At 56.5% G+C, this 19,349-nt stretch overlaps 1 protein-coding gene across 7 annotated transcripts in view; it reads left to right on the top strand.

Moving 5' to 3' along the window:
• Positions 1-19,349, top strand: part of Gse1 (Gse1 coiled-coil protein) — a 359,837-nt gene that overhangs the window by 279,076 nt on the left and 61,412 nt on the right. The gene's annotated exons all lie outside the window — the stretch shown is intronic.

The raw sequence follows: 19,349 nt of genomic DNA, 5'->3' as shown, positions 1-19,349 counted from the left end.
GGAGGTGACTAGACTCTGGGGTTTCCAGAAGGTCTAGGCTGGTAGCACCGTGGTGTGGGGCCTGGGAGGATTCTCCGAGGACCTGTGTGTGAGAGATCCCAAGTTTCAGGCTCACTGGCCCAGTATGAGTGATGTGAGAATCTCAATCTGGTCACTGGCAGAGCAGCTCCTTCCTGGAGCGAGAGGAGGATGAGATGCCTTTTGGGGATCTGCTAATGAGCCACATCTGATTTTTATGAACCTCCCTGGTAAATAATTAATTTGGGCCAGAAACGAAAGTGTAGAACCAGATAAGCTCATGAATATTCATCTCTGACGGGAGCATGGGGTTGATCAGGGTTGATCAGTGGCTGGAGCAGCCAGCCCGGCTCCTGACCCAGATACAGGAGGGCAGAGCTCTGGGAATCTCCCCTCCCCCTTGGCTTCTTGGGCTGTAGGTGGGGCTGGTGATTCAGGGCTCTCTCTGGTGGCAGCCAACGCTGGAGCTGGACCGGCTAGGGCAGAAGTCAGCGTCTCGTCACTTCCCCTGCTTCTGCTTCCCCGGGCCAGCGAGGGGACACTTCCAGACGAGGGTTCCCTTAACAGATGGGCTTTGGCTCTGGGGACCTGATAGTGGTTAGGGCTGTTGGGGCTTCTCTCCCAGGGGCACATGAGGGTGCCATGACAGGCTGCTGTTAGCCTGCTTGGCATCTCAGGCCGCTCGGACAGGACCATCAGTGTCCCAGCAGTTGAACACTGTTCATCCTGACTGCTCCAGGTCTGTGATTAGACAAAAACCTCCTATGGGGGACTTTTCTGGGCACCTTGAACTCAGAACCAACCTGGTTGGTTTACATTGAATGCTTTATAGGAAGGAATACGCTCATGTGGTAGTGTGTTGTGAAAGTCAGAGGACACCTTGTGGGGTCTCTTCTTGCCTTTCCACTCTGTAGGTGTCTGGGATCGAACTCAGGTTGTCAGGCTTGGCAGCAAGCACCATTTCCAGCCCTGAGCCATCTTGCCAGCTCAGGTTTGAGTTTTTGAGATAGGGTCTTGCTGTGTAACCCAGGCTGGTCTGGAACTGCTGATCCTCCTATCTCAAGCCTCCTGAGTGCTGGGCTCACAGGGCTGTGCCACTGCACCCAGCTGGGGGCCTGGCTTTGGGGCCTGGCTCTGCAGAGTTCTTGGGCAAGTCTTTACCTATATGCCTCAGTTTACTCCTATATAGGGTATGGAGAGCTAGTTTGTTTGTCTAAGATGCTTTGGTGAGGCCTGGTATGGTGGCACATACTGGTGATCCCTGCTCATGCTGGAGGATGAGGCAGGAAGATAACCATGAGTTTAGACCAGCCTGGGCTACAGAGTGAGGTCCAGGGCAGCCTGGGTTACAGACTACAGAGTGAGACCTTATCTCAAAATCCAAAAAATGCTTTGCAGGCCTAGGGCTCAGTTTCTGTGACGTCTCAGCATCTCAGGCCGCTATGACATCACCATCCTCCTCTTTCCCAGAGACCAACACTGCAGGGCCACCCTCCCAGTGTGCCCAGCTCAGAGACAGCACACAGGCACAGGCTGGAGCTGCACTGAGAGCCAGTGGGGACTGTGAGGCTTTCAGCTGCTCTCGCCCTAGGCCTTGCACCTGCCCATGCTTGGCGCCAAGGGTTTCCAGCCCAAAACTCATCGGGGAGGGGTTCAGAATAGAGCAAGGTTTCTCCCAGCTTCCAGGGTCCGAGCCTGCTGTAACCTGTAGCCCTAGGTTCTCAGGCCAGACGGGCTTAAAGGTCAGTTGTAGAGCCCTGTGTTGTGGGATCTCCAGGGCCAGTGTGGCTGTCAGAGGCCTTGGCCTTGGGGAATGTCCTCCAGGTCCAGAGAGCAGAAGCGTCTGCCTGCAGGACCTTACCTTTGGCCTGCCCTTGCTGGGGACTGTGGCTGCTAGCTCTGGAGAACTGAGGCCTCGGGTGTGTGGGCGGCCTCCCATCTGCCCCACAAGGTCAGGGAGAGTTTTTACTTTGAGCTTTGAAACCAGCAGGTCATCCGCCTGGCTTTTCATCCCGAATCAGAAGCCTTTGACTCAGGCCTCTGTCACCTCCCCGGTGCTGGGGAGCCGAGGGGCCGGCCGGCCAGCCAGCCAGCGGGTTGGACCGGTGTGGTGAGCCAGAGCCGGGCAGGATGCTGAGCAAACAGCCACTGGGCAGGGCCCATCTCCCACTGCTGGGAGAGACGTTGGCATTTGGCAGCCGCAGTTGCCAAGCAGTCTGGACACCTGGCCATGCCAGGCCCAGGAGGTGGGGGAGGGGTGAAAGTAAGTCACAGGTCTCGCCTCCCAGGCCCTCCCCAGGATGGACCTCAGTAGCCAGTAGACTACATGCTCCTGGGGCTGGAAGCATGGTCTCTGACTGTAGCAGTCTGGGAGGGCTTCCTGCAGGTGGTGGTGCTCCAAAGAGATACTGAATGGGGGTGAGTTTGGGCAGGGACCATGGGGAGAGGGAGAGATTTGCCCCTCCTGTCATGGCTGGACTGGTTGGTCAGAAGGACCCTGCATCTTGCTACAGGGCAGGTTCTGAGTCTGGGGGGTCTCAGGGGCCTTAGGCTGTGCCCTGTGGAAGGGCCAGGAGTAGGGGTCCCCACAGGCAGGAACACCTTCCCCAGGAGATGCCCAGGGCTCAGGGCTGGGCCTGCATTGTTACTCCAGACTTCACACCTGGCTGACTTGGAGCCCTCCATTCTTGAGTGGGGCTGTGGCCCCCATGCTGGCCAGGGTAGAGAGCCTGGCTCCTGTCACAGGAAGGCCCCAGGAGTCCCTGGAACAGGACGCTAACGGGATCAGCAGGGTGGGTCAGAGGTAACAGAGCCCAGTGAGGGAGATGGGGGAGGGTGGGCAGGTCAGGTCCTGCAGCGTCCTCATGGGTTGTCTGGCAGTGCGACACCCTGGTGCTGTCATCCACAAAACGGGGAAGTAAGATTGGGGTGTGGGCAGGAATCCCCAAGGGGCAGTTTCATGAGGGAAGGGCGAGTCCGGCGTCCCTCTCCTCCCCCCTTCCAGGCAGCCCTCCCCCTGTTCTTGGGAGCAGGTTAGAGGGGGCAGAGTGTTTGGCAGGGACCTGGTAGCCAGGTGAGGCCTGGGCTGGGGAGGACAGGCCAGGAGGGGAGGAAGGATCGTGGTGCTGTGTTGTAGGGTGTGGTCTGGGGGTGGGGGAGAACCCTTACCTGGACCTTAGGGACTGGAGGGACTTCCTGAAGGTCCATTCATCCAACTCCAACCCCGCACTGAGGAGGAAACTGCAGAGTCTGAGTGACTTGCCACAGGTTGCACAGCCCAGCAGAACAGGCTTTTCATTCCAGTGTTCAGATTGTAGAGGGTGGTATCTGTCCCATTTTCTAGTATGTGCCCCATGATGAAGGATCCTGGTCCAAACTATATGACCAGTAAGGAATCATGTTTTTAAGAGTTCATCCTTGCTGGGGTGAGGCATAGAGCTGCCTCTTCATGGCTGCATACTATTCCATGGTGACACAGTTTTCTTTGGATCTGATGAGCCTGTGCAGGGCCCCATGTAGACGGTGCTAGTTTCTCTGGGGTGTGTGACTAGTTCATACAGCCACACAGAGGTGCCACATTCTGTCTGAGCCCTGATGTCCCTGGTTGAGTGTGCAGTGGAGCTTCTTCCAGGGATCAGCTGCTTTGCTGTTTCCTAACAGATTTTATGTGTGAATTCTGGGGTGTTTGATGGAGACCCCCATTTTATCCCAGGTGCCTGGCAAGCACCGGCTTTTGCTCACCACCACATCCTTGATTGCAGACATCTTGTACGTACTGTCTCTGTGTGTTTCTGAGGAATTTCCTGGGAATTAGGAGAAAAGGAGCCGAGGTAGGGTGGTGAGTGCCTGATCCAGTGGACTCTGGGCAGGGTATCCAGATGGGGGTGTCAGATGCAGGGACCCCTTGGGCACAGACTGGAAGAGGCTGACCCCCCTCCCTCTGCAGGCTGTGACAGGCGGCCCCAGTCTGAGTTGTTCTTGGAGAGTGTCCAGCCGGTCACAGAGCTGGCCTGGCTGCACACTCCCGTGGGAGAGAGGAAGCTGGGGGGAGGGGTGGCTGGCCATGGAAGTTGTAAGTTCTCCCTAGCAGGCAGCAGACCTCCTCCCTCCTGCCTCGCCTGGGGGAGAAGAAGCAGGCCTGGGAAAGTGCCCACTGCAGCCCAGAGAGGGAAAAACAGTTGCTTGGAGGGGAGGGGCAGGGGAGGGGGAGGGGAGGGGGTGTCCCACCAGGAGGGATCTTAACTGCTGCCCGAGAGTCAGCTCCCATCCCTCCGCCTCTTGGCCCAGCTCTGCTGTCTGGTTGAACCCAAGGCCCAGTCTGTTCAAGTCACAGATGCCCAACTCCAAGAGCTGCCTTTCCCTCCTCAGGACAAGACCTGGGGGGTCAGGGGGCTGCAGGAGTGGCCTCCAGAGAGGGCCCTGTGACTCTGAAGGGCACCTGGGTGATGATACCCAGCTCTGACACAGGGAGGCCTTTGGAACATGGGGCATCTGCTCTCCTGTAGCTTGATTCAGATTTGGCGGTTCCCCTGTGCCTCAGACCCCTTGGCGAGACCCCCTTAGAGCCCCTGGGTGGCCCAGCAGCAGGGTGGGAGGGCACAGACTGCCCGCTCCAGCCTGCGTCTGCCCTGCCCACCGGCACTGCTCACCCCTGCACCCCCACGGGTGCAGTGAGCTTGCCCTGGGCCCCCAGCAGCCCCTTCGCCTTGCCCTGGCAGCCAGCGCTGGTCTTAAAGGTTAATCCTCACTCCGTAGCTGGCTCCCAGCTCCTCCCGCCCCAGCCCTTTCCGCCCCAGTTAATTAAATACGCTCGTCTATTGTCAGAAGAGAAACCTGGGTATTTATTACACCTACAGTATGTCAAAGGCTTGCACGGTTTGAAGACACGCTGGCAGGGAATAGCCTGAGCATATGTCTGCGAGGCCGGGCCAGGCAGGCTGCTGCCACCTCTGCGACCTGCGGCTGCTGCAGCTCTGGCTGCCGCTAACTGCCTCCTCGACGGGCGTTTGACAGGGCAGCGTGTACCAGGGGAGCCCTGGCCCTAGCCCAGCCCCTGGGAGATCTGCTCGCCCCGTGAACATCCTGGTTCCCTAGATTTCTTCACAAGGATTCAAATACCCTGAAGAAATAGACACAGACCCTCTCCCCACACTGGGGAGCTGGGTGCCCCCTGGAAAGACCCAAGAGGACAGCATTCCTGTCCCTGGGGTCTCTCTCTCTCTCTCTCTCTCTCTCTCTCTCTCTGTCTCTCTCTCTCTCTCTCTCTCTCTCTCTCTCTCTCTCTCTCTCGGTCTCTCTCTCGGTGTCTCTCTCTCTCTAGTTTTCTTGATGTATTTTTATGTGTATGAGTGTATTGCCTGTATTATTGCCTGTATGTATATAAGTGCACCTGTGCATGCAATGCCTGTGGAGGTCAGAAGAGGGCGTTGGATCCCCTGGAACTGGAGTTACGGACGGTTGTTAGTCACCATGTGGGTGTTGGGAACTGAACCTGGATCCTCTGCAAGAACAGACAGTGCTCTTAACCGCTGAGCCGTCTCTTCAGTCTGGGCGTTCTCATTTTATTTTTTTCTCTTGGGCAGAAACACATAGCTAATTGTGATTTTCTTTCTTTTTTTGTGGAGTGGGGCATGAGATGGATGCATTCATTTTTATGGGGATTTTTTTTTGTTCTCCCCCTTAATAATAATGCTTTAAAGATGTTTGACATCTGTAACTAACAGCTGGCTTCCTGTTGTGAAGAATGTCCTTTTATTTCAGAACAGGTTGAACTGTCATTAGCAGTGTAATTAGGTGATTGTCAGCATATAGGAGAAAGCCACTTAATTGTAGAGATGGCTTTGCGGAGACTCCAGTCTGTTTATGGTTACATTTGTTTTAGCTGTTTGGATTCTCGTTCTATTTTGGCATTTGGCATGTTGCTGCCCTTTCATTGGGGTTTTCTCTTCTTCCTGTTTTTAGTGTCTGACAACTGTTTTCATGAGCACTTGGTCCCCAGATAGTGGGATTCGGGAAGGCGGTGTCACCTGGGCCCAGGTTCTCCTTCCAGTCTGGAGGGCCCAGCCGGAGTCCAAAGCAAGGCCAAGGCTGGACCCTGGCATGCATCTGGCCTTTCCGAGCTGCCCAGGAATCAGACTAGAACCCTGAGGTTCAGGCTGCCTGTTGAATGCCCGCTTTTACATTGTAGGTCCCAGACGTAGTTTGCATCTCTCCCTCCCTGCCTGCCATCTTGACCACTGCCCTGGGGTCCTGGGTACTCTTCATCCGACTGGCATCCACTGATACCCTAGGCCAAGCCAGCCATAGGCCCAGAGTCTCCACTACCAGCTCCCTATGCTGCCCAGCCCTACCCTGTCCTGTAGGGCATCTTCCCAGATCCTGGGGTGCTGTGCAAGTCTGGAGGGTGCTGTATGGGGCCTTGGGTGCTGTGCGGGGTCTGGGGTATTGTGCAAAGCCTGGAGTACTTTGTGGGGTCTTGGGGTATTGTGCAGAATTTGAGGTACTCTTTAGAGCACTGTGCAGGGTCTGGGGTGCTGTGCAGTGTGGGGTGCTGTACAGGTGTGTCTGTGCTGGGTGTTAGGTCTGTGGGAAGTGTCTGACCCCTGCTGGACAGTTTTACACTTTCTTCCAGAGGTCCTGGAAAGGGTTAGGGAGTCAGAGTGCCCTGCCTTGTGGTGGATGTGCTGTGCCTCTTGGGGATCAGGACCTGCTGCAGATGGCTGACTGACTGTTCCTTGACCATCACACTGCTGCCGCCCCCCCCCCCCCCGCCCCTCGTGTTGCTGGTGTCTACAGACTGGCAGGCCCTTCCTTGATCACAGGCCCCACAAGGGCACTCCATGTCACCCTGGCTGGAGTGTCACAGACAGGAAGCCAAGGCCCCACAGGCGAGGTGGCCCACCTTCCATGGTGGGGGACGTCCTTGAAGTTGGGGTGGTCTCAGGAAGCAGATACACTGGCCTTGAGGCCAGTGGTAAGACCTTCAGGAAGAACTGGGGTGCATGGGGGGAGTGCTCCTTTTTTGGGACCTGGTGTATCACCTGCCAGAGTGGAACGAGCTGGAGAGGAGCACAGATCAGTGCTAACCTCCACCCCGGGTGCTGTGCAGAGGAGTCTAGGGGTTCTGTGCGGAGTCTGGGGGTGCTATGTGGAGGAGTCTAGGGGTGCTGTGCAGACTCTGGAGGTGCTGTGTGGGGTTTGGGGGTGCTGTGTGGATTCTGAGGGTGCTGTGTGGGGTCTGGGGGTGCTGTGTGGAGGAGTCTAGGGGTGTGTGTGGAGGAGTCTAGGGGTGCCGTGCAGAGTCTGGGTGTGCTGTGTGAGGTCTGTGGGTGCTGTGTGGGATCTGGGGGTACTGTGCAGAGTCTGAGGGTGCTGTGGGATCTGGGGGTACTATGCAGAGGCTAGGGGTACTATGCAGAGGCTAGGGGTGCTATGTGGAGTCTAGGGTTTGTGTGGGATCTTGGGGTGCTGTGCAGGGTGTAGGGGTGCTATGTGGGGGTCTTTGGGTGCTGTGTGGGATCTGGGGGTTCTGTGTGTTGGATGCTGTGCAGGGTCTGGGGGTTTGTAGAGTCTAGGGGTGCTGCATGGGGTCAAAGAGTGCTATGCACGGTTTGAGAGATCTATACAGTATCTGGGGTTCTGTGAAGGGCCTGGGATGCCTGGGCTGTGCCCCTAGGCCCTTTCCTCTTGCTGATCTCCAGTTAGAGTCGCCTGGCTGGGGAGGCAGCTGTCTTTGTTCTCTGGAGCCTGGGAAGCGGTGATAGGTCTGTGATTCTTGGTAAGTGGGTCTCCTCCCAGCCTTGCCCTGCCCAGTAGGCTGCTGGGATTGGTGGGGGCCTCTCCTCAGGGCTCCGCCCGCCGCACATGCTCTGTTGACACCTGGGAAGACTGCACCGGGGCAGCTGCTGGCTGGGCCTCCCTTTTTTTTTTAAATGGCAAATGAATATGTAACCCGTCAGCGTTGTTATTTAGCCTTCAGTGCTGGGTGGGAAGCCCGCAGGCATCTGGTCTCCCCAGTGACAGGGAAAAGGACCCATCCCTGTACCCATCCCAGGACCACGTGGGGCACAGGTGGTCCGTGGCTGTTGTTTCCGGATTTCTTTTGCAGAGAGGGGCCTGGGAGGCGGACTGCCTTGTGCCGAGGGTCCTAAGCCAGGAATCTTAGAGGCGGGATTCAGGCCCAGGCCTTTCCTAGGCACAGTCCCCCGGGGTCAAGTGACTTCCCCGTCCTGAGCCCCCCCAGGACCAGAGCCCTGGTCCTGCCCCAGGGCTTTGCACAGTTCCTTGGTCATTCAGCCTCCGCTCAAACGCTCCTCTCAGACTACCCCCCCCACCATGTCCTGATCGTCTCATTTCAAACTGAGAGGTCAGTTTGTATGCTTTCTGTTGCAGCGTGTCTTGAACATGGTGCAGGTACACAGTGGGTGCTCAATAAATAGTTCGGAAGGTCTTCTTCTCTGGAGTGGTCTGATGTTGACAGCTCTTCTCCGCTTCAGCCTTCCCTGCCCTAAATAGACAGGACTTCCTGGGAGAAGTGGGGAGATCCCATTGGTATCAGCGGAGAGCCCCAGGCTTAAGTGGGGGCAGGGCTGGGAAATGGTGCCGCCCTTCCCCTCAGGCCGTGCCAGGCACTAGAGGTCCCGCCCTTGGGGCGGGGCTTCTGCCCAGAGTGTTAAAGGACTCCTGAAGGGACCCGCCCACCTCTATTGAAGCCTAGCTGGGGCCAACTCTGGGGTCGGTGCCAAACACAGCAGTCCTTTGTGTCCAGTCCCCTCCTGAACCACTCGAGCCTGGGAGCTTTGTATTGTAAATTTCCATAGAGTAATTATGTCTTAATGTATGGTAATCCCGCCCAGCCCAGTGGCTGGGCAGTTTAGGTCTGTGGGACTCTGGATCGTGGCTGGATGTGGACTGGGGAGCACTGGTGACAGGCAGAATCAAAGGGACCTGTCCCGGAGACCCAAACATTCCTGGCACTGAGCTTTGGAGAGCCAGAGACAGGCTGGCCGGCCTAGCTGCTGCCCCTGCCAGCCCTCCCGGGAACCTCAAGAACTGTAAGGTCTTGGGTCAGAACTCTGAGCGTAGCTTGTGATGCTTCCGTGATGGGGTACCCCGCGTGTTACTGCACGCAAGACCCACGAGGCTGGACCACGCTGAGGGAGTCCGGAGTTCCAGCCCCCACAGTGTAACTGGGAGATGGATGATAACATGGGAATTAGGGTCCCAGAGTGGGACTGGTGGGTGAGTTTTCCAGCTGTGGCTTTTTGTTAAGACTCTGCTGAAGGAAGGGGGCGGTCCAGGAGATCTCCGATAAAGAGCAGACCACCTGGCAGGTGCAAAGGCCCTGGGGCTAAATCTTGGCTCCCGGTCCCAAGCAGTGGGTTCTCCAACTCTGTGTAGAGTGTTTGGGAAATTTATTGTCCCACAGGAACTGTGGGGACATCATAGAACCAGAAGTGGGAAGGGAAGTTAGTCCAGTTTCACACTGGGAGGCAAAGATTGATGAGCCAGAGCGCAAAGGTTGAGTACAGGAGCCTTTGGGAAGTGGGTGGTGAGCCCCAGTAGCCACAGCCACTGAAAGGAAGAAGCAACTCCTGGCCCCCCTACGCACATGTTAGCCCCAAGCTGTCTCCCTCCCCTGTTATACCCAGGACAGCCAACCCACTTGCAGAGCCTGGCAGGGTGAGTGTGTGTGTGTGTGTGTGAGAGAGAGTGACATCCCCCAGCTCTCTATACCCTCCGCGCACCTTGGTCCTGGACTGGGAGACTCCAGAACTGTGAGGAATTGAAGTTGCGGTGGTTTGATGGGACAGTGGCTGCAGCCTGGTCCTAAGGCCTGCTCACTGTTTTCTGTTCCTGCGAGGCAGCATCAGGGGTTGGAGCTGTTGGTTGATTTGGCCTCCAGCAGGACCAGGCCCTGGGCCTGGCTTGGGGGTGGTTCCATGGATTGAGCTCAGGGCCTGGAAGCTCTATTACTGAGCCACATCTCCAACCCTCTTTAAAAAATGTATGTGAGCTGGGTGTGGTGGCACACGCCTTTAATCCCAGCACTTGGGAGGCAGAGACAAGTGGATCTTTTGTTAGTTCCAGGCCAGCCTGGTCTACATAGTGAGTTCCAGGCCAGCTGGGGCTACTGGAAAATCCTGTCTCAAAAAGACAAAAAAAATTAAGTGTATGAGTGTTTTGTCTACATGTATGTAAGTGTACGTACCACATGTATACAATGCTCACAGAGGTCAGAAGAGGGCATCAGATCCTCTGGAACTGGAGTTACAGGTGGTTGTTAGCTGCCATGTGGGTGTTGGGAACTGAATGCAGGTCTTCTGCAAGAGAAGCCAGTGCTCTTAACTGCTGAGCCACCTCTCCAGCCCCCTAGTCCTCTTTTTACTTTTTTTTTTTTTGGTCTTTTTGGGACAGGGTCTCCCTGTAGCCCCAGCTGTCCTGGAACTCACAATGTAGACCAGGCTGGCCTTGAACTCACAGAGATCTGCCTGCCTCTGCCTCCTGAGTGCTGGCCTCTTTTTACTTTTTATTTTGAGATATGAGCTCACTAAAGTTGCCCAGGCTGGTTTTGAACCACTAGTCCTCCCATTTCAGCTTTCCAGATGGCTGGGATGACAGGCCTGAGCCACCACATCTGCAGCCTCTGTAGGAACTGATGGCATAGGTGCCTGGCGTGCTTGGGAATTAGGTTGGCTGCTGTGGATAGGGTGATGAGACCTACATCCTGACACAGAGGACACAGAGTAGTCACCAGGCCTGGAGCAGGAGGTAAAGCACACCAAGTGCAGCCTGCACGGGACTCCCCGCCTCTGGCAGGCTTGGGCCCTGGCTGTGGTCCAGAAGGGACGTGGCTTAATAGAAGGGAACTCGCTCCTGTGTGTAGAGGGCAGCAGGAGCTGTTCCTGGCTAGATCTTGAGGGACAGACACTGAGGAAGCTGGTTTAAGCTGGGTCGAGATTCCTCTGAAGATCAGAATTCGGGGCCTAGCTGGGGCTGGGATGCTGGGGCCATTTTTTTCTGGGTAGGGTTTTGTGCGCAGTGTGGGAATGGACCATAAGCAGAGCCCTGGAAAACCAGACCCTATGACTCCACTGATTTGTGAAACTTTGCGTGTGTGTGTGTGTGTGTGTGTGTGTGTGTGTGTGCAGTAGACAGATGGATGTGTTTAGACCACTTGGCCACCCAGTTGGGCCCAAGCCTGGCTGGCCTTACCGTCCCAGAGACTCAGTGTAGTGGGGGCGGGGTGTCAGTCACACAGCTGCCTGGGTTTTTTGAGCTCCTCTTGCCTAGCTGTTTGCTAAGGTCAGCCTTCTATGGGCAGAGGGTATGTTGAGCAGGAGGGACAGAGTCCTGTCCCTGAATCTGCAGACCCCTCCTGTGAGGTCTCCAGCCCTAGCTGCTGCAGCCAAACTCCACTTGAACAGGAACACAGTTCTGGGGCGGAGAACCCGGGGAATCTGCAGCCAGAGAAATGAAGGAGATGTAGTAGGAAGCAGGTCCTCAGGGTGAGGTGCCTGCCTGGAGGCGCTGGGCTTCCCCCAGGACCTCCACACCCTCACTTGCTGTTGACAGGGAAGGCGGGCGAGCCAGCAGGAGACTGGTGTCATATCACCTATCGCTCTGAGCCTGGCAAGTGCATGCAAGTGCGCTTAGCACCCACACAGGCTCTGAAAACACTGCCCCTCCTCCCCAGGTGGCAGCACCCCCTGATTAGCATGTCTGTGCCAGCACTCAGTGTGACCTTGGCTCTTGGCACCTCCACCCTCAGGGCAGCACTTGGGCTGCTGGGGTTGGCTGGCGTTCAGAGGGTCCAGAAGGCTGTGTTCTGTGAGTGTCAAGTGCAGGACCAGAGGTGGGGCTCCTCAGTCCTCTTGGGGGCTGCCCAGAACTGGGTCACCAGGACAGATGTAGCTTCCTGGGCCTGGACAGCATTGGGAGGATCCTGGGGGAGGGGTAGTTTCTTACATGGCTGGTATATTGGGTAGCCCCTGCTCTGCAGCACGGGTCACCCCTGAGCTGATACCATGTGACCCCCTCCATCCTGCCACTGTGCCCCTGGCTCAGGCCTCTGTGCTGACAGAGACTGCTTCACGGTTCAGCCCACCCCAAGCAGCCCCCTCGCGTCCTAATGCCTTCGAGCCCCAGAGCCCGTCTGCACAGCCCGCAGTTGGTTGACTGTCTTGTCATTTAGCTGTTCCGAGCCAGCGATCAGGAGGCCCTGCAAACTGTGGCATTTGCTGAGCGTAAAAATTCAATTAATTCCAGAAGGCAGATTAAATATAAGTGAGTTTTAATAATTTGCTGTAAAGTCGGAGATTACCATGGGCACGAGGAGAGAAACAAATGCGTGTGCGTGAGCGGCTGGTACAGCACCGGGGACCTAGCTGGGGATGTACCCAGGAGGCTTCCCTTCTCCCCAGGAGATTGCCCTGGCATCTTGTGGGTGCTTTCCTCTAAGGAGAGCAGGCCGGGCTGCCCAGTGTTCAGTAACCTAGGTTCTGAATGCAACAGGCAGGGACTCCTAGACTCCCAGGTGAGAGCTGTGTGTACCCCACTGTGAGCAGCCCTGTGGCCTGCAGTGGCTACCCCCCAACCCCTACAGGTGGCTAATGTTCCCAGGTCAGGGTCTAGGATGACCTTGAACTTCTGATCCTCCTGGCCACCATACCCTGTTTATAAGATGCTGGGGATAGCTGGGCGTGGTGGTGCACATCTTTAGTCCTAGTACTTGGGAGGCAGAGGCAGGCAGATTTCTGTGAGTTTGAGGCCAGCCCGGTCTCCATGGCAAATTCCAGGCTATCTGGGGCTACAGGGAGACCCTGTCTCAAAAAGACCAAAAACGATGTGGGGAGGAGAACCCAAGACTTTATGCATGTCAGGACAACTGAGCTACATTCCCAACCCACATCCTAACTTTTTAAAGTAAAGAAAGCAAGTTGGAGAATGGACTACTGGGCTCCCAGGCTCTGAGACCATGTGGCCTCCTGCTGTGCACACATGCCCACACACTGCCACACTCCCATTTGGCCACAGTGCACTCATGTGGACTCACGCAGTCACACGACCCACACAAACAAGGGCAATGCTCTCCCTGGGAGCCCTGAAGCCTGTCACCATCCCTGCCCCAGGTCCCAGTGTCTCCACAGCCTGCCTTCCCCCATGTTTTTCATCCCCAAATTCAAAAAACAAAAGCTGAGGCCCAGCCCCCAGCCCTCCCTCTGGTGATGCCCCTGGGTGAGGCCTGACCCAGAAAAGGCAGTTGGCAGAGGGGCGTCTGGAGCCGGCCTGGCCTCCCCGAGGCTGCTCAGGGGAGGGGGTGGCAGCTTTTATGTGGGACAGTGATGGTCCACTAAGTACAAACCTCCGTTTCAAAGCCGCGTTCATCACCGCACCATGTCCCACTGTGATCTCCATAGATTTCTTTGTCTCCCTCAATTGGCCCTAATTATGGAGCTGGAGGCTGCCTGATCAGTTTCAATTCTTGCCATGAAATCTTGAGGGCACTCACGGGGACAGGGACACAGGCTCACCAGCTGCACAGCCCACAGACTGGCCTTGGGTTTTTGTGTGCATGCCGGTGGTGCGTGCTCCCCTCACAGTTTGGAGACCTGCCCGCCCCTGTGCCCGTCCCCTCAAGGTACCTGGCTGGCTGGGTCTGCTCCTGGCTTTGCTGGGGGCGGGAGGGGGGGCAAAAGCCCCCTCCCCCCCATGGGCCTCCCAGCTGAGAACTGGCTAGCGGGGCCTGTGCATATGGTAAACAGGCTGGGCTGCTGGCTGGGCCCTGGGAACACCTGCAAGGATAAAAGGCACAGCCAAGCTCCACACCCTGCCTTCCCTCCACGCCGCCTGTAATGCCCTAATTATGCTGTGTTTGTTTCAGTAATTTACACTCTCTGGGTACTGATCCATCAATAATGAACATATTACCTGTCTGGGGAAAGTTTGGGGAGCTCCTGGAAGCTGCGGTGGCCTCCCCGCCAGGCTTTTCTCTCCCAAGCTCCTTCGCACAGCGTTTGGCAAAAGCTGGCGAGGCTGGTGCTTGATACGGCTTTCCCGTCCCCCCTCCGTTTTATGCCTTTTTAATATTTAAAGCTGTCGTTGGGCTGAGCCATAAAATTCTTTCAAATCAAATTTTATTCTCCAATCTCGAGTTCTGGCTTCCCTCTGGCTGCAGGAGTTGGTGGGGGTAGCAGCGGGGCACCAAGGGGCGGGGTGGGGGGTGTGTGTTGGGAAGAAGTGCCTGCTGTCCTAAGGCTGTCCTCACCACTCCAGACCATCCCAACTCAGTGGTACAGGCCCCATGGCTTGGGTGTCACTGTGTCAGACACACCGTTAGGCCCAGGGAAGGGCCATAACCCCAAGCCACATTCAGTGTAAGGGGCTGTACCGCCCTGTGGCTTTTAGGGAAGAAAAATTGCAAAGATGCCTGGGCATGTAGCTCAGTTGGTAGAGTGCTGGTTCCATACCCGGTACCACATAAGCTGGGCAGGGTGGCACATTTCTATAATCCAAGGATCAGGAGTTCAAGGTCATCTGGGGCTGCAGTAGCTAGTAAGAGTCTAGCCTGGACTACATGAGACCCAAGGAAGGGTTGAAGGAGCTCTTATTATCACTATATTGTGTGTGTGTGTCTGTGTCATGTAGAGGCCAGGACAGCTTGCAGAAGTCGGTTCTCTCCTTCCAGGATCAGGTCCTGGGACTGAACTCGGGTCATAAAGCCTGGGCACAAGCCCTTTATCCTGCCAAGTCATCTTTTAAAAATTGAGAGCAGAACAGGTCCTCTTAGCTCTGCTGCTTGGTGCCCTAACCTGCTGTTGTCTGGAGAGGGGCTGAGGGGACTAGAGGTCTGCCCTTGGCCTCTGTACACAGGATGTGCACCACTCCCTGGGGCCCGGAAGCCTTTCCCCCTGTAGGTCTGCAGGGGCTACAGAGACCAGGCCTATGCTGTGGCTGCGGGCACTGATCCTGAAGGGCTCGTGCCTCCCTGGGCCAGCTTGCCCCTTCTCTGGGTGGCCTCCTGTGTTGTACACCAGGTGATAGGCTGCCTGGGGTTGCCTGAGCCTGGATCCTGCAGCTTGGAGGCCTGTGTCATGCGGGATAGAGGACAGTGGTTTCCATTGGCAATCCCTCCCAATTCAGCCTCCATTGGCTAGTTCTGTGGTATCTCCCTGCCCTGTCCCAGCTCAAGTCTAGAACCCTCCCACCGTGCATCACCGTCTATGGCCTTGGGCTTCTCTGGGCCCCCTCGCCTCCACTGTCAACCTGACAGTAATGTCAGTCACACAGAGGCTGACCTGATAGGCTCCAGCTGTAACTGCAGTCACAAGCCTGACCCATGTGTTCCTCATGTGTGGTCAGGGATGCACCACGGTGAGGAATGTGGACTGGGAGCCAGCCTGCCAGGTTCACTTCCTGTCCCTGCCGGTTCTTAGCTGTGTGAACAGGGACTCAACCTCTCTGTGACTCAGTCGCCTACTTGTAAAATGGGGGCAAGAGGAAAACCTTCACCACAGCGGGAGGTGGAAGCTGGCAGGGCTTACACACAGATGGTGTTGCTATCAATAGCAAATTTCCAGCCCAGCACAGTGATGCTCCATCCGCCTGTAGTCAGTCCCAACACTGGGGACGTGGAATCTGGAAGATCAGGAGTTCCAGGCCAACCTGGGCTACGTAGAGAAATTCCCCTTCAATCCCCACCTCAAAAAAAAAAAAAATTTCCCATCAAGTCACCTGTGAGGTATGGCAAGGGTGGTGGTCCCATTCACAGATGGGGCCACCGAGTCTGCTGGGCTGGAAAATTTAGGGATTGGTAGGGGTTGAAATCAGAGAAAGGGCGGGCCCACTACGTTCTGAAACAGTCAGGTGGCCTGACATCCACAGGCAGGTTCCTGTGGTGCTTCCAGGGAAGGGTACCCTGTCAGGCCTCTGTCCCTGCTCCACATGACAGTTTTCCCCCAGTTGTTCAGATGGGCCTCACCTGAGTCCAGATCTGCCCAGTGTGCTTGGTCACTGCAATGGCCCAGGAGTTGGGACTTCAGCATGTGGATGGGGTCCCCCAGCTCTGAATCGGAGGCACTCTGGGATGGGTCAGGTAGGGCACAGATGGCCCCTTCCCCAGGATCTAGCTCCCCAGACCCATTGGACTGCCCACCCTCCTGCAGCTCCCTGGTGTTGGGTCCAGCGGGGCCTCTGGGATGTTCCTGCCCCCCCCGACCCCCCCGGAGCAGGGCCACTCCAGCTGTCTGGCAACCAGGCCTCTTGGCTAAGAGCACTGCGGGGTCTGGTGGGCACCTAGGCCCTTGTGCCTCCCACCACCTCAGTCTGAGCTCTTCCCCTAGAAATGCTCACCTCCCATGCCAGCACTGAGCTCACACCTGTACCCAGGGCCCTCAGGCCCCTGCCTCTCACTACGGAGGGTTAAGGCCTGGCCTCCCAGTGGACTCACATGACCCTCTTAGGGCTGTGTGCGAAGGCAGAAACAGGAAGGCCCTCTGCCTACGGCAGAGGCTTCAGGGCAAGGGGCCCATTGCAGTGGGGTGCTCTGGTCTGCTGATTCAACCCCCCACCCCTGGCAGTGTATGTAGGGCCAGTGTATGAAAAAGATAGAAAGAAAAAAGAGCGGCTGGAGAAATCCGGGGAAAATGGTGGCGTGGCCCCGATTGATGGCAGATGGTGCTGGTATTAGGAAAATGCAAACACGTGCAGTAAACTCACTGTGCACGTTCGTTCCTTATCCCCAAGGTAGGACCTTCCCCCGGCCCTCGTCATACCATCTGCATGTTCGTAAAATACATTACAGCAGAATTGATGGGGCGACATTGCATGTGTGGGGCTCGGGTGGTTGCACTCCGTGGGTGAGGGCATGTGTGGGGCGGTGCCATGCACCTGAGGGTGGGCCGTGGTGTTCTATAGATCAGCCTGGTAAACAGCCATGGTTCCTGGGGGCCAACACTGGGATATGAAGCCCGGTTTTGTGGCTCCAGTGTTGCCCTTCACTCCCTAAGCCTTGGCTGGCCTTAGCCTTACTGGGCCACTCACTGTTGACAGCTATACCTCTGTGACAAGTAGCCCTCCTGGCCCTTTGGTGGCAGGAGACTATTCTCTGCATCATGGGGTCACTGGTGTGATCATACCCCCCACACTTGGCCTCCTGCATCTTAAGAGCTCATTCCCACCAGGATAGAACTGGACTTCCTGGAGGAGAGTGTTCCCTCTGGGGCACTCTGAGGGTGACCTTAGAGCCCCCCCAAAACCCTCAACATGCCTCGTGTGCTCCTATATAGCCTGCCTTCCCTCCCCATGCCCGCTGAGTACCTCGGGCTGGTGCCCCTGCCTGAGCTGCTAATTGCCAGTGTGTGGACAGCTTTATGACCAGGAGAGCCCTGCATCTGGTCAGTTTGCTGTGTCTGTAATTCAGCCCCATGCAACCAGGCCAGCTCCCTAGAGAAGGCGATGAAGGCTGCCCTCCATCCCGGATGAGCCAGCAGAACCTGGAACCTTCATTATTTCCCAGGATTGATGGCCCTGCCTGTGACCTTTGCTGGATGGAGAAGGATCACCAGGAACATTGTTTCCCGGTCTCCTGTGGGTGGAGCACTGCCACGGGTTATGAACTGGGAGCACCCTGCTGGAGGAGGGGGGAACCCTCACTTCCTGGACCCCCTTGTCCCCCTCAGGGTGGGGGTGCCACAGCTGGGGGAGGAGCCATTTTGCAGAAGGCTGGGTGTGGGTGGGTCGGCCCTGGTAAGGGACCAGCCAGACTGAGGGTGGAGGGCCCAACACATCTGGGTAGTGGCAGGGCAAAGCCTGGTGGAACTGGAATGCTAAGTGGGTAGGGCCTGGGACCTGTGGGGCTGAGGCGCTGAGTGGGAGGGGCTTTCTGCTAAAATACCTACCCCCCCCCCCGAAGGGGAAGGTTCTTGGCATTCAACTAGTTCTTCAAGGAATTATTGCTTATGAGGGTAGTGTGTTGTGTACATGGGACGGACCAGGACCTGGCCTTCAAGTGGCCCGTGTCCCAAAAGCCACTCTTCCTTCCTTACCCCAAGGAGGCTGATACGAGCTTGGCTCTGGCTGTTGCCTCGGGTGTGGTCAGAGACTCAGGGCAGCAGTTCAGGGAATCACAGGCCCCCAACATGGTGGCAGAACTGGGGTGTTCCTGTGGTATCATTGGAATTTGTCAGGTGAAAGGGGAAAGTCTGTCCTCCCTGGGGCTTACTTTCTATCTACCCAGGGTCTACCAAAATGGAGTGTTCTAGATCTATAATACCCAGATTGGTAGCTACAAGCCAGTAGCCGTTGTGCCCTCACACTGACCAACTAAGGAAGGACAGCTCTAGTTTAACTTTAGCTCACGTCATCTTGAGGCTGAGCGCTGCCTGTGGCTGGGCCGTAACCCCTATGTGTTAGTTAGGTTTTTATGTTTAAATTCCTACCTGGAGCTCGCATCTCAGGCCCTCTGTGCGGTGAATGGATAAAAATTACAGGTTTGCTCTTTGGGATCTGTGTGTCCTTGGACAAGTCATGGATCTTCTCCGTGCTTCAGACAGATCGATGAGAGCAAGCACCTCACCCAGGACCAGTCAGAAACTGACAGGATGCACAAGGCATTCCAATTAGAAGAAGCCAACTCTGAGAAGGGTGGCTGGGACCTGCCCTGGGGGTCCTGGGTGGGTCACTGTGGTGACTCTTACTTACCTGAGCAAACCGGTTTTCACTGGGTGCCTGGACTGGTGTTCTCTGTGTCAGCTGGCTGGAGGAACAGGCTTGGGCTCAGAAATGCCCTGGCCTGCTCTCAGTGGGCAGGTACCCTAGCTCTGCTAAGAGCTTAGGCTGTGCAGGCCCACCTACCTGGGTGAGTAATAAGTCCCCCAAGCCTCAGTTTCCCAATCTGTAAAAGGGCTGCAATGGCTATGTCGCAGAGGAGTGGACAAAATGTGATGAGGAAACGTCCCCAGCACCACCAGGCCCAACTTCTACCTGCCAACTTTGGAGACAGTTCATTACCAGTTCCTCTCCCTCCTCCTCCCCCTCCCATCCTGCCCTTGCCGAGCTGGGGTGGCGGCTGCCCATGGCCTTGGCAGCTGGCTCACAGTTGCTTCAGTCAGGATTGAACGGAGTCCGGACCCCGTGACACCAGGCACTCCACAGTCCTTCAGGCCAGATGCCTTCATTTCCCTCCCAGGAGCCTGTTGTCATCTTAGGGGCAGCCAGCAAGAGGCCAGAGCTGGGAAGAATTGATCCCCATGGCCTCCCCTCCCCAACTCCCTCCTGTCCTCCCAGCCTGGCCCTCCAGCCTCCCACGGGCTCCCACAGCCTCATTCCAGCCC

Source organism: Nannospalax galili, unplaced genomic scaffold, assembly GCF_000622305.1.
Source record: "Nannospalax galili isolate Female #2095 unplaced genomic scaffold, S.galili_v1.0 scaffold933, whole genome shotgun sequence".
Classification (NCBI taxonomy): Eukaryota; Metazoa; Chordata; class Mammalia; order Rodentia; family Spalacidae; genus Nannospalax; species Nannospalax galili.
The sequence above is the reverse complement of the archived record's forward strand: the minus strand, read 5'-3'. Positions and strand labels throughout refer to the sequence as shown.